This window comes from Echiichthys vipera, assembly GCF_963691815.1.
Source record: "Echiichthys vipera genome assembly, chromosome: 20".
NCBI lineage: Eukaryota > Metazoa > Chordata > Actinopteri > Perciformes > Trachinidae > Echiichthys > Echiichthys vipera.
In genome coordinates, this window is record NC_139845.1 from 22,364,042 (window position 1) to 22,378,526 (window position 14,485).

Here is a 14,485-nt window from a genome sequence, read left to right on the forward strand (position 1 = left end):
CTGCTAAATCTTTGCACTTTTAACGTCCGCACTGTTTTGATTATTGTCTATGTTTTTATTCTCTTTGTCTTCCTGTAATGCATTTGAATTCATGACATGTTGTGCTGTGAAGCACTTTGAGTCTGCCTTGTGTATGAAAAGTGCTATACAAATAAAGCTGCCTTGCCTTGCCAAGCTGCCTACCTATCTGATCAGTCTTTGTAGTTTTGTTTTAGTAAATGTGTCTGTCGCGTTCTGTTTGTTGCTTGTTGTTACGGTAACAGGAAGAGAGAGAGTAACTGCTTAACATTTAAACATCAACTAGTTCTACTAAAGCACTCACAGCTCTCCTTCTTTCAGCCGCTTTCTTGCTAATTAAACGTTACACGCTGTTTAGCCACTTTAACATAGGAGTTAGCTTCTCGGCTGGTGATGGCTTCCCCCGCTCTCTTTCCTGCTCTCTCTTGCTCGGAGTGTCTTATGTTTAGCTACTCCTCTGCCTCCTTTAGTGATAATGGTAGATGTAATAAGTGTTGTGTATTTGTAGTGCTGGAGGCGAGGCTAAGCACCATGGAAGCTCAGTCTTGTGCTACGGTAGCCATCTATATCTTTAGCCGGTGCAAAGCCACATAGTGTAGCGTTGGCTTCTGCTAACCCTCCCCGGGCAATCCCTGAGCAGCGAGGGTCCTCCTGGGGGACTGTGAGAGGAAAGCATAGTTCTAAATCAAAGCCCATGGTTAACCACCCACCCGTTCACGTTTCAAACATGTTTTCTCCACTCAGTGACACACATGCTGAGGAAACAACACTGGTAATTGGCAGCTCCATTCTGAGAAACGTGAACTTAGTGACACCAGGGACCATAGTAAAATGCGTCCCAGGGGCCAGAGCGGGGGACATTGAGTCCTATTTGAAACTGCTGGCTAAGGATAAACGTAAATATGATAAGATTGTTATTCACGTCGGCGGTAATGACACCAGATTACGTCAATTGGAGGTCACTAAAATTAGTGTGGAGTTGGGTGTGCATTTGCAAAAACTATGTCGGACTCCGTAATTTTCTCTGGTTCCCTGCTCAACTTGACTTGCGATGACATGTATAGCCGCATGTCATCATTCCGTCACTGGCTGTCTGGATGGTGCCCGGTAAATAATATGGGCTTCGTAGATAATTAGCAGTCTTTCTGGGGAAGACCTGGTCTTATTAGGAGAGATGGTATTCATCCTACTTTGGAGTGTGCTGCTCTCATATCTAAGAACCTGGACGCAGTTGTTAGCAGTCTAAAACCATGCCAACCCAGTGTTGAGATCAGGAAGCAGAGTCACAGTTTAATACACCTCTCTGCGCTGCCCTTATCGCAGGTGCCCAGGGAGCAGAGTGGCAGTCTTACACACCTCTCTGCGCTCCCTGTGGAGCATTTTCCAGCTCAGTATAGTATACAAACGCTGTGTTCCCCAAGATCACATAAATTAACCAGATCAAAAATGAACAGAAGAGGCGCTATCCAGAAAAACTTGATACAAATCAACACCAAATCTGCGATAATGCAACAAAATCAGAAAATAAAATGTGGCCTTTTAAACATCAGATCTCTGTCATCTAAAGCTATATTAGTAAATGATCTGATATCAGATAACCATATTGATTTACTTAGTCTGACTGAAACCTGGCTGTGTCATGAAGAATATGTTAGCCTAAATGAATCCACTCCTCCCAGTCATATTAATACTCATACTCCTCGAGGCAGTGGCCGAGGAGGAGGCGTTGCAGCTATTTATGACTCAGGCCTATTAATAAGCCCTAAACCTAAAATAAATTGTAATTCATTTGAAAGTCTTGTTCTTAGTCTTTCACATTCAACCTGGAAAACTGTGCAGCCAATTATACTTGTTATAGTGTACCATGCTCCTGGTCCGTACTCTGAATTTCTGTCTGAATTCTCAGAGTTTCTGTCAAATTTAGTCCTTAAATCTGATAAAGTAATCATTTTAGGAGATTTTAATATTCATGTGGACGTTGTCAATAATAGCCTTAGTACTGCGTTTATCTCTCTATTAGATTCGATTGGTTTTAGTCAGAGTATACATAAACCTACTCACTGTTTTAATCACACCCTCGACCTTGTTTTGGCTTATGGTGTGGAAATTAATGACTTAATAGTCTTTCCACAGAATACTATTTTATCAGACCATTATTTAATAACTTTTGAATTCATATTACAGGACTACTCACCTCTAGGCAAAAGTGTCTACACTAGATGTGTACAGGCCTGTCAAGTCTTCCAAGTTTGTATACACGGCTGACACATCCCTGGTATCCCATGTGCCAAAGAAAGGCAAGAATGTGGTACTCATGAGTACACTGCATGGGGAGGGAAGAATCTGTGACCAGGAACAGCACAAACCAGAGATCATCATGGATTATAATGCCACAAAAGGAGGGGTGGACAACATGGACAAGCTGGTGATGGCCTACAGCTGCAAACGGAGGACTCTATGCTGGCCACTGCTGATATTCTTTGACATGTTGGACATCTCAGTGTACAATGCCATTGTCATTTGGATGGCACTGAACCCAGAGTGGAAACGAGTGAAGCTCCAGAAAAGACGGCTCTTTCTTGAGGATCCAGGGAAAGGCATTGGTGAGACCACAAATCAAGAGAAGAAAACATATCCCCAGAACCCCAGCCTCTACAGCCATGGTGAGGTGGATTCAGGGGGAGAATGCTGGTGCCCTGTCCACTCAACCTACAGAACCACAATCTGCAGAGCCTAGAGTAAGTGTGTGATGCTGTTGCAGTACATGTCTGGCACTCATGTCTTGTGAGGGAGAGAGAAAGAGAGGTCTTAGTAAAATTCTTGATCTTTTCATTATTCTAGGCTGTGAACACGAGCAACAAGAAGTGTTGGGAAGTGTGCGGACCCAGGATGGACAGGAAACACAATATAAATGCATCAAGTGCAAAAAGTATATCTGCAACACACACACACAGTAAAGCTCTTCCCCTCATGTGTTGTATAGGCTAGTGGCTAAAGGCCATGTGTTCAATGGGGCTGATGTGTTGTCTTGACTATGTTTACTCTGTATTCTTGTGTTCAGCTTGTGTTGTGCACCTGAATGGGTTAAATTACAAGTTCAAAGAAATAAAAGTCAGTAGTTTTGAAAAACCTTGCTTCACTTGTAAAAAAATTTCCACTCATATCTTGATTTTAATAGATTTTCTTTATTACGTTTAAATAATAAGTTATAAATGTGACCTAGTAAAGGTAAAGGGCAAATATTAACCATTGATATTGTTTAAACTGCTTGTAATTGGGATAAGGTAAACATCTGTTCAGAATTTTGACATAAAAATGTTCAATTGTGAGCATTAAAAGCCACAAAATGCAACGGGTCCATCAGACCCACAAACACTGGCTGAGTAACAACAATATGAACATCACACAAGGGTTAATGCCTTATTCTAATACTCAAGATTGCTGCATTAACGTTAGTTTCTCTGAAATTGATCACCTTGTTGAAAGTGTTGCAGGCTCTCTACGCACAACAGTCGACTCTGTTGCTCCTTTAAAAAAGAAGATAATGAAACAGAGGACGTTAGCTCCGTGGTATAACTCACAAACCCATGAATTAAAACAAGTATCGCGAAAATTAGAAAGTAAATGGCGCTCTACTAAATTGGAGGAATCTCACTTAGCTTGGCATGAAAGTCTAAAAACATATAGGAAGGCCCTCCATAATGCCAGAGAAGCCTATTACTCATCTTTAATAGAGGAGAATAAGAACAATCCTAGATTTCTTTTCAGCACAGTAGCCAGGCTGACAGAGAGCCACAGCTCTATTGGGCCATGTATTCCTATAACCCTGAGTAGTAACAACTTCATGACCTTCTTTAATGACAAGATTATAACTATTAGAGACAAAATCAACTCGCTTGGCACAGATTTTTCTTCAAACCCAGGAACTCAGGAACCAACTGTACGACCTGATATGTTCTTGGACTGCTTCTCTACAGTCAACCTTAACAAATTAACCTCTACTATTTCAGCATCAAAGCCCTCTACTTGTCTCCTAGACTCTATTCCAACTAGGTTACTTAAAGAAGTGTTACCTATAGTAAGCACTCCTGTATTAGATATGATTAACATGTCTTTATCAGCAGGTTATGTACCACAGTCTTTTAAAGTAGCTGTAATTAAACCTCTTCTTAAAAAGCCCAGTCTTGATCCTGAGGTACTAGCCAACTATAGACCTATATCTAACCATTCTTTTCTCTCTAAGATCCTCGAGAAATTAGTCGCCAATCAGCTGTGCGACTTTTTACATAATAATGGGATATTTGAGGATTTCCAGTCAGGATTTAGAGCGAATCATAGCACTGAGAAAGGACTGGTGAAAATTACTAACGACCTTCTTACAGCTTCAGACAAAGGACTTGTCTCTGTACTTGTCTTACTAGATCTTAGTGCTGCCTTCGACACTATTGACCATTGCATCCTGCTACAGAGACTTGAGCATCTAATTGGCATTAAAGGAACCGCACTGAGCTGGTTTAAGTCTTATTTATCAGATAGATCTCAGTTTGTACATGTTAATGACAAATCCTTCATTCACACTAAAGTTAGTTACGGAGTCCCACAGGGTTCTGTCCTTGGACGGATTCTATTCACCTTATATATGGTTCCCTTAGGAAATATTATAAGGAAGCACTCCATAAACTTTCATTGTTATGCTGATGATACGAAAATTATATTTGTCGATCAAACCAGAAGAAACCCATCAGTTAGATAAACTTCAAATGTGCATTAAGGAAATAAAAAGCTGGATGACCTGCAATTTTCTGATGTTAAACTCAGATAAAACTGAAGTCATTGTACTTGGCCCCAAAGGCCTCCGAAGCTCAATAGCTAAAGACATTGTTAATCTGGATGATGTTGTGTTGTCCTCCAGCACCACAGTAAGGAATCTGGGTGTTATTTTCACCTGCGTAATATTGCGAAAATTAGGAACATTGTGTCTCAGAAAGATGCAGAAAAACTAGTCCATGCATTTGTTACTTCTAGGCTTGACTACTGCAACTCCTTATTATCAGGCTGCTCCAATAAGTCTGTTAAGAGTCTCCAGTTGGTCCAAAATGCTGCAGCTCGTGTACTAACTAAAACAAATTGAAGAGAACATATTTCTCCTGTATTAGCTTCTTTGCACTGGCTACCTGTAAAATCTAGAATAGAATTTGAAATCTTTCTCCTTACCTACAAAGCTCTTATTGGTCAGGCTCCATCGTATCTTAAAGAGCTCATAGTACCGTATTACCCGACTAGATCACTGCGCTCTGAGAATGCAGGGCTACTTGTCGTTCCTAGAGTCTCCAAAAGTAGAACGGGAGGCAGAGCCTTCAGCTACCAAGCTCCTCTCCTGTGGTGTTATTCGGAATACAGACACTATCCCCTTATTTAAGAGTAAACTTAAAACTTTCCTTTTTGATAAATCTTACAGCTAGGGCTTACGAGCTCTTAGCAATGTTGTTATTTTGCACACGTTTGAGCATGTGCATTCAAATATGTGCATTTGTTTTTCCCTGGTGAAAATAGAGTGGCAGATCTATCTAGTAAGCCTTTTTTGTCTCCTTGTGTTCAGTATTTGTCTCAATAAACGCGTGCGTAAAGTTGGAAATGTCACACTGCAGTAGCCACGGTGCACCTCTGCAGTCATTAATATAAGTGTGATCAGTCTTGTCAAACCTTGTAATGAAGTTGTTTTGTCCTGTTTGTTTTCCCACGAACAGTAGTGTGATTTTCTATATAAATATTTATATATATATATCTTTAGAAAAGTGATTTCATCAAGTGGTGCATGAACGAAGGAAATTAAATCTATTTTACATGTTGTATTCTTCCTTTATTTGACTCCAGGGGACAGTGGTTACCCTCTGAGAACGTGGCTGTAGACCCCTCTCACTAACCCCGGCATCGACCAAGAGGGGAGGTACAACGACCGCCATGCCCGAACTCGGGCAGTGGTGGAGAGGGCAATTGCCCTATTCAAGGGGCGCTGGCGCTGTTTAGATAGGTCGGGCGGGGTGCTGCTGTACACACCTGAAAAGGTGTGCCGCATCGTGCTGGCCTGTGGTGTCCTGCACAACTTGGCATACCGCCATGGCATACCACTGCCAGAGCACATCCACCGACCAGAGGAACCGGATGCCGGACCCGTCAACCTCGACCCACCCCGCGAAGCTCTACGGGCCCGGCAACATCTGATTTCAACGATGTAAAGAGGCAAGGACACAATTTACTTTGTAAGTGCATTTATTGCTTGACAAATATCCCCCAGTGCAACCATTGGCCGGTCTCATTATTATTATTGTTATTACTATGATTGTGATTATGAGTACTATTATTGTGTCATATAAGCATGATGTGTACATAAATGCAGCATGGGTGGAAAGACACACACGCACACAATGGACATTTTTTCAAGCATGAGTGGGGCTACTTACATAGGTTAATAATTAAATGCGCGACCCTATAACCCTGTAACCCTACCCGCACACAGACCCGCACACAGACCCGCACACAGACACACACACACACACAGAGACACACACACAGACACACAGACACACACACACAGACACACACACACAGACACACACACAGACACACACGAAGACACACACGAAGACACACACGAAGACACGCACACATACACGCACACACACAACGGACATTGTTTTCAAGCATGAATGGGGCTACTTACATAGGTTAACAATTAATCACGCAGACCCTGTGGCCCTGTGACCCTGTAACCCAACACACACACACACGCGCACACCCGCCCACACACGTGCACACCCACCCACACACACGCACACACGCGCACACACACACGCACACACACGCACACACACACGCACACACACAGTCTAACATAATAAAATGTAATACGTGTACCATTGGCCGGTCTCATTATTATTATTGTTATTATTATGATTATGATTATGATTATTATTATTGTGTCATATAAGCATGATGTGTACATAAATGCGACATTGGTGAAAAGACAGAGACGCAATGGAGAATTCTTGACATATGCGCCCACATTTACAGGGTATTTTATTATCTCGTCTAAGCGTGATGTGTACAAAAATGCAATAGAAACATCTTGATACCACTTCAACCTCGACCCACCCCGCGAAGCTCTACGGGCCCGGCAGCGTCTGATTTCAACGATGTAAAGAGGCAAGGACACAATTTACTTTGTAAGTGCATTTATTGCTTGACAAATATCCCCCAGTGCATTTACAATTTGATCTAGACGATCACTGATGGCACGGATTGCTCGCACTATTTCCTCCTGTGATTCCAGCACAGCTTGCGAAAGGACACGGCCAGTCGGGCGAACGTCAGCAGCTGGCCTGGAGTCGCCGGGGCGCGTGGTGCTGGAGGAGCCAGTGGAGACGCCAGGGTGTGAGGTGCCGGTGGAGACGCCAGGGCGCACGATGCAGAGGGAGGAGCCCTCTCCTGGTTCATCGTCTATTGAGAAATAATAATTAAAAAATGAAGTAATTAAACATGAGTCAATGTGTTTATATCCTAGCAACTTAACGCACGAGCATGTGTAATGTGAGCAGCCGATTGTACGACCAGTATAATAACATTTCTGAGTTTAACACATTTACCTTGAGGATGATCTGAGTCGCCTTCATGGGCCCGCACAACTCCGCTTAGAGCTTTGTCCCCCACAATAGCCGCCACTCTCTGGTCAAAGGGGGTCAGTTCCTCCCCTCCTGTCCCCCCGCTCGTTGCTGTGATACTTTGAAGTTGAGCCGAAATCCTTCGCTTCACCTCCACCTTCACGTCGGACCAGTTTTTTTTTATTCAGAGGTTGTGCGCTGCTCCGACCCCACGGCGTTCACTGCCTCACACAAACAGCCCCACTCAAATTTCTTTTTCTTCGTGTTTATCCCCGAAGAGAGGCTAGCAAATAATACAGCTCTTCGGGTCTCCACTTCATTTAATAAAACTTCGAGCTCAGACTCGTTGAAGTTGCGCTTCTTACCTTTACTCATCGTTTAAATCTGATGGGGCAGAGAGGGAATCCCCGGTGCAGGCCCTTTTTAAATTGATTGGCATATTTAAATGGGGGCGTGGACAGGGAGGAGTTTAGCACTTCTACATGTGCGCTCAATTCCACGTTGATTGGGATGTACAAAGGAAAAGTGCTTGGATCCATGCGTACGAACACTACATCTGATTTTTTTTGTGCGTACGACAGTTTCTGGATTCTAGTGTACGCCATGTTTTAATAAGAAATCCACGCAAGTCTTAGTACATGAGGCCCCAGGTATTGCAGTGTTGACGGGAATGGTGCGCTGTCTTTCTACCTTGTGGAACATCAAGTAGCTACGTAAAAAGAGTGCATTAACAGCCTCTAGTTGTGGCATAACATTCTCTGAGCTAATTCCCTGATATATGGAATCATTGTGTAGCTCCCCCCCTGTCGACGCCTCCTCCCCCTCTCCCTCCCCCCATGCCACACTTTTACCTGGGTCCGACACTTATTGTTAGAAAGCAAGAAGAGGAGGATGAGGTGTTCGAATGGTTAAGTCAATGGACTACTAATCCATTGTGCTTTGCATGCCTGGGTCTGAATCCCATCCTCATCATAATGCTGTTTACTTTTTTTTTTTTTTAAAAAAAGCTTTATTTAAATTTACAGTTTTACAAGTTATATACTATCAAAGACGAAACATACAGTGCATATTACAGAAAAAATACAATTACAGGCGCAAAATAGTGCAAAGTCAGTAAAAGTGCTTATTAAGTCCATGACGTTTTATGAAGTGCTGTGTGTTATAAGTTCAAGGGTTCCATGGAAGGAGTTGGTTCTTGTCCAGGGTTTTTCTCCTCCGGAGCTCAGTAAGCACCGGTTTGCATACTGAGTCACTGTCTATAACAATCTGGTGGAAGATCATTTTGCATCTGGTCTTCCAGTGCATATGATCAGGTGTATCAGTTCCTTGTGTTTTGCTGTGGGGCTGTTTTCCAAGACACAGTACATGAAAGCTTTATATGACAGATCAAAGTTAACACCGTACACTTTGAGTTTGTCCCAGACCTCTTTTGCTCTGTAACAGTCCATTAATAGATGCTGTTTTTTCTCATCATCGTTGAAGTTGTCCATTGGACATTTTTTCTGTTTTAACGTAGCAACTCCAAGACACAAAAGCTCTGACTGCAAGTCTATTCAAAGATATAAGCCAGCGCATATGTCGGATGCTCTCTGAGAGGTTTTTATTTTTTAACAGTTTCAAAAACTCTGTGCCTTCATTTTGAGTTATATGTTTGTAAATAATGTACCCACCATATCTGTGATTGATGATTTTGTTATGGATCATTTTACCCGGGAGGCCGGTCCAGTCTATTTAAAGGTGCTGATGTGCAGAGAGGAAATCACCATAAATAAATTTGTACTCTGGAGCTATTCAAGCTCTCCCTCTCATTTTTCTCCACAGGGGGAGATCACCGACCCAGAATGCATTCCTGGAGATGGCAGTAGAGACATTTTTGACAAAGGCAACACATAGTCTTGATCCCATCTCCACTGCTCCTAGCCCCCCATATTCTTTACTTTTCAACAGGAGCTCTCTTTTGGTCACTTCTCGAGTTGTTTCCCAAAATAAGTTCTCACTCTGTTTCTTTAGTTTCACTATCATTGTTTTCGATGGAGGAAAGATGTTGGCTAGGAACAGGAGTTTGGAAAGGATGAAGGTTTTAACAATGTTAACTCTTGATTTGTAATTAGTGTTCTTGTTTTCCTATTTTCACCTCTTATTTAACTTCAGACAGTTTGCCCTTCCAGTTTCTTTCACTGCATTTTTTTTTTACAGATGGTCAAACCCAAGATTTTAATCTCATCGTTTACTTTAATGTTGATATTTCTCCTGTTACTTTTTGATCCAATCCAAACTCCTTCTGTTTCATTATGGTTTAGTTTGGCTCCTAAAGCAAGTTCATACAGGATTAAATGATTAGTTAACACATCCATCTCTGGTTGTTTTTTTTATAACTACACTAACATTGTCGGCATAGGCCATTGCAGTTACTTTAGGAGCGCACCTGACACGTGTACCAGATATAAGGCTGTCAGAGTTTATAGTTTAAAGAAGAGGACTGATGGCTAAAACATATAAAGCAGCGCTCAGAGGGCAGCACTGCTTCACACCGCGCTCTACTTTAAAAGGCTCAGTTAAAACAACATTTACAGTAACACATACATTAGATTTAACATACAGACACTTGACTGTATGACTCCATCACAGCCCAGAGATAGTCACTGGAAATAATAATCAAAGGCTTTCTTTTGGTCCAGCCCGATTATAAAGAAGTCTTTCTGATCACTTTTATTCATCATTTCTCTTAGTGTGCACAGATTGACCCACATTAAACGGCCTTTGATGCCACAAGTTTGTTCTTTTCCCATATTTTAATCTAATATATCATTTAATCTATTCATAATTACTTTGGCTAGAATCTTATAGTCAGTGTTTTTTACCCACGCTCAGTTGTTGAATGGCCTGCATGACTTCATCTTTTCTTATGTTTCCTATGAGTTCTGTGAAATTCAGAGAGCAATAAGAGGGATTTTTTTCCAATAAAATATTTACACAACCAGGGTTTTTTTTTAATTTGATATGCTTCTGCACATAATTCTCTGATCACATGTCTTTTTTGTTTCGTATCATACATTACATCACCATCTAAGTTTTTTATGGATTTAATACATTTATTTTGGATTTGTTGTTGTCCAACCTTCAGGGTATGTATCAAGTTCCCTCTGTTATCTAGATCTATCATGAGCAGTCTACCAGGAATTAGTTCTCTTTTACGGATAATAATGACGTCATTAGTTTTAAAAAAGATCCCCACACCATCAGCTTTACTTTCCCCAATCGAGAGAACACTTAAACCTATGTTCCACATGCTGTATACCTCTGCTACATCTGTATTGGTGGTCAGTCTCAGTTCCTGACAACATAAAATGTCAAAGTTGGTTTTTAATAAATATTTCCTTTTTTTGTGTCTAAAAGAACTGGACTGGATGCCACAGGCATTCCAGGATGAATCTATAAAGAAGGTCATGGGTGTTTAGAGGGAGAAAATAAACTATGGTGTGGGTTTGTCATCAAGACGCTAATTATCTGTTTGATCACATGAGCTACGAGCTCTTCTTTTCTTTTTTTCTTTACTTCTACAAATGGAGTTTCATCATCATAATAATCATTATTATCATTTAGCTCAGGATGAGGGAAATCAGGAGTAGGGGAGAAAGAGTCAGAGTTGCTGCAGAAAGAGGAGCTCTCTGCTTCAACCTGCAGGTGCAGCGGGGAGATGCAGGCTCGCTGACCATCAGTCAGCCCGGTGGAGCTGACGTCAGAGCTGCGGCTCTCGCTGAAACTGCTTTCACAATCGCTTGCATTTTTTAAGCTGCCCTCACCTGATGGGCTGGAGTCCTCCAGAGAAGCATCTGCAGGCTGCGGGGTGGGGGAGCAGTGGGCCCACTGCTGGGACTCTGGTCGTGAGCCGGGATCAGGTGGAGGCACTTTAGCTGAGGACTGGCCTCGAGGCTGCTGCAGTTGAGATTTTTTGCTGCTGTCATGGGACGTCTGGTGCATGTTGCTGCTGCTGCTGCTGATGCTGCTATGTTTGTTGCTGCTGCTGTGGTTGTCGTAGCTGCTGCGGTTGTCGTTGCTGCGTTTGTCGTTGGCGCTGCTGTGGTTTTCGCGGATGCTGCTTTTGTTGCTGAGGTTGTCGCTGCTGCTGCTGCTGCAGCTGCTGCTGCTGCTGCTGTTGTCGTTGCTGCTGCTGCTGGGCTTCAGACTGGGGATCGGCAGGGTTCCCCGCCGAGCGGAGTTCTTCACTTTATTAACGAAGGATTGTGGACAGGTGAAGAAAGTGTGGCCTTTTTCACCACACAAACTGCAGGTACTTGAACTCCTTCACTTGGGGTAAGGACTCCTTCCGTTGCTCCTTAGCGTTGAAAGGAGCCAGTTGAGGTGGTTCGGGCATCTAGTAAGGATGCCCCCTGGGCGCCTCCCTAGGGAGGTGTTCCAGGCACGTCCAGCTGGGAGGAGGCCTCGGGGAAGACCCAGGAATAGGTGGAGAGATTATATCTCCACACTGGCCTGGGAACGCCTCGGGATCCCCCAGTCAGAGCTGGTTAATGTGGCCCGGGAAAGGGAAGTTTGGGGTCCCCTGCTAAAGCTGCTGCCCCTGTGACCCGACCCCGGATAAGCGGATGAAGATGAGGTGAGAAGATGAGATGAAACTGCAGGATGCTTCGGAGGAGCAGTCCTTGGATCTATGGCCGAGGCTGCTACACCTCCAGCATTTCATGCTCGGGCACTGCCTCACCTGGCGATCTGTGGAGCCGCGGGTGAAGCAGGACGTAGACTCACCAGGATAAATAATACCTCCGCTGTACTGACCGAGGGAGATGGAGTTTGGGATCTGGAGTAAGTGGCCGTCTGAATCTCTCTTCAGACGAACGTTGATTCTACGTACACCTTACCAGATCTCGGATTTGTCCACAGGCTTAATTACGGGTTGTATCATTCCGCCATATCTGTGCAAATACAGTTCGATGTCCTGGTCAGGTATGCGGCCTATCCATAATTTAACCACCACATTTATCATGTCAGTTTGGACCAAGGATTCAACTGCCCAGCCTCTCCACTTGGAGTCCGAGGCATTCAAGGCCTGAACCTCGAGGAACTGGCGCAGAGGAGCTTCGATGAAAAAGCAGATTTCATAGTCATTTTTGTTTGGAAGGGCTATGAAAGAATAAACATCAACTGGGTTTATCCAGGATGAATCAAAGAGCAATACTTCTCCTACATAGTCCCTGCCAGGAGGTTCGCCTTCTCCGGTGTACCTGAGACGCACCTAGAACTGGCCGAACTTTGAGGAGTATTGTGGAGCCATGTTGGCTGCTGCCCAGCCTGGCGGAAAGAGGTAAAGTTCTCAAGAGCGAGTCTGTTTTTTTGTGTGGCACTATAGAACTCAGTTAAACAAAAATGCCTCCTTTTCCTCTGCCAGACATAATTGATGTTAAATTAGAAACAAATTCTGTTTACTTTACCCTGCAATATAACTGGCTCCATTGGAAGATATGTTTCTCCCACAGAACTGCTCTTGTTCTAACTGATACACTGGGCTGAACAGCAGATGAGTAATGATATTGTTGCCACACTGCTGCATCCTCAGTGGCCACAATGTTGCTTTGTGTTTGAGGAAATCTTTGATATACTTTGTAATCTTCACAACAATCCAAAAAAGGTAGGGAAGGAAAGATGACAACTCTCAAAAGATGCTGTCTGCTCAATCACAGGTTGATATTGCAGAGAATCAACTTAACATCTTAAAGAGTTAAGTTTTTGAGCCTTTAAACAAGAGATCAATGTGCAGCCCCTTTTACACATGTACTACAAACCTGCAATGAACTGTCTAAAATGGAGAAAGGACGAGAACTTCTGTCGCTAAGGACCCACCCTGAAATCAAGTAACGGCAAGAGGCATGGTTGCTTGTGACCAAGGTACTAACCAGCAATGTAACCATGGTGTAATCCATGCCATGTCCTGCCTCCTGCATGCTCAAACCCACGCCACCCCTCGCTGAAATCAAACAGTATTTTTAGTCAGTGAGAATGCATGTCACACACTATCTCCTGTTGTGTTCTACCATGTGTGAAAGGGAAACTCTGGCCTATGTCTGGACTTGAAGGAAAGATGAGCACTCTCACAAGATGCTCCCTGCTCAATCATAGGATTACATGGCATAAAATCAACTTGCCCTCTTTAAGATTTACATTCTTGAGCCTTTCAACCAGAGATTAATGTGCAGCCTCTTTCACACATGTACTACAAACCTGCAATGAACCTTCGAAATGGAGAAAGGACGGGATTTGGGAACTTCTGTCTCTAAGGACCCACCCTCTAATGGTCAGTTCAATTCAAGGAACGGCATGAGGCTTAGTTGCTTGTGGCCTTGTCCTGCCTCCTGCATGCTCAAACCAACGCCACCACTTGCTGAAACCAAACAGTATTTTCAGTCAGTGAGAATGCATGTCACACAGACTATCTCCTGTTGTGTGCAACCATGTGTGAAAGAAAAAACTCTGGCCTATGTCCAGACATGAAGGAAAGATGAACACTCTCACAAGATGCTCCCTGCATCTTTACATCTTGCAGGTGTAACCGCATGGTTTATATTCTGTATGCATTTCAGTTACCTGGTGTCCCTCATTCTATTTATTTACAGCACGTATGGCGATCGTGGCAGGTGTGCAACACGCCCCGTACCGGCACCTGTAGTGCTACAGGTTTACGTGTCGGGCCGGGGTGGTGTGTATGTGCCATCTGCATCCTCTAGCACTGCCGCCGTAGCCACTAGCAGCTACAAGCACTGATGTGTGCAGGATCCAGCTTGTTTGGTGTTAGGCTG